Source organism: Notothenia coriiceps, unplaced genomic scaffold (genome assembly GCF_000735185.1).
Source record: "Notothenia coriiceps isolate Sejong01 unplaced genomic scaffold, NC01 NC01_scaffold00012825, whole genome shotgun sequence".
In the NCBI taxonomy this organism is placed as follows: domain Eukaryota; kingdom Metazoa; phylum Chordata; class Actinopteri; order Perciformes; family Nototheniidae; genus Notothenia; species Notothenia coriiceps.
The window spans coordinates 1,935-3,155 of NW_011345526.1; the positions used below are offsets into that span (position 1 = coordinate 1,935).

Here is a 1,221-nt window from a genome sequence, read left to right on the forward strand (position 1 = left end):
CAGATTCATGGGACTATGTATTCATTTGCCTTTCAATATAATAAATATATCAATCAATATAACCTGCCTTCATTGTCTTTTAAAATAAAATCGCCTTACCCTTTTCCTTAACCCTCTGGAGTGTGAAGTGAAGGATATTTTCTCAATTTTTAGATGTCTCCTTAAATCAACTTTTAAATGTACTTCTTATAACATGGCATGGTGTTACATGTCAAAATGTTCAGTAGTCTCTGGTCTTGCTAGAAATGCAAAGTCACTCACCTTATGAGATACCAAGCTTAGAATTCCGATTTTTGGAAAACTTCAAAACTGTTGTGAAACACAGATGTACTCATGTCATCCATTTTTTTTGGTGTTTGAGATTTGCTTCACCAAAGTCTTTGGTTCACCAAAGTAGTGAAATATATGAATTATTACACTATAGGCCTATATAAATGTGTTGTTCATGTCTAAAATGAAAATGTGTAAATTATAATTTAGAGTAAAATATTTCCATCCCTCTACTTTCACCACAGAAGAGTTACATCAGGACTGATTCACATTCCATACCAAGGTTCATGAAATTGAGCATTTAACATTTTTATTCAACAAACTATTTATGTTAACATAAGAAACTGTAAAATCTCAATATTTACAATATCAGAACTTTCTCAACCAACTATTCATTATAAATGTAAAGACAGGGGGAGCAGTGTAATGGTCTGTCTTCCAGGACAGTGGGTCTGGCTGCTGTGTAGGTGGGGGTGATGGTGCATGGGCTGCTGGTGGCTGTGTCGGAGGGAGCTAGGTGTGATTGGCCCAGGTTGATGCTGGCGGCTGTGTGGGAGGTATGTCTGCTAGGAGAGACTTCTTTGCTGGCTGGGTTGATCGTGATGGCTGTGGTGGAGGCCTTTGTACCGAGGTGTATCTTAATCTTGTGGCAGGCACAGATGGAGGTGGAGGCCGCTGTAGTGATGCTGGTCCTCTGGTCCTTGGTGATGGCTCTGGTGAAGGCCCTTGAGCCACGGTAGATCTTGACCTGGGGGCAGGCACAGATGGAGGTTCTTGCTGCTAGTACCAGGCAGCTGTGAAATCGGAAAGAAATATAGGACAATAATTACTTCTAAGTTCATTAAAATATAAAGTTCAAGTGGAATGTTTCTCAAGCACAAATAACAATGCACAACTCAAAATAAAATGGGGAGTCTAAACTAAAATGGTGAAACAAAAACCTACCGCACC

General features: G+C 39.6%; 1 long non-coding RNA gene across 1 annotated transcript; it reads right to left on the reverse strand.

Annotated features, from left to right (window-relative positions):
• Window positions 1-700: 700 nt before the first annotated feature.
• LOC104947608 (uncharacterized) lies at window positions 701-1,214 on the reverse strand. The gene is made up of 2 exons (XR_798578.1): window positions 995-1,214; window positions 701-889 (listed from the first exon to the last, which is right to left on the reverse strand). It is a non-coding gene; the product is annotated as an uncharacterized lncRNA (long non-coding RNA).
• Between the last annotated feature and the right edge of the window lie 7 nt (window positions 1,215-1,221).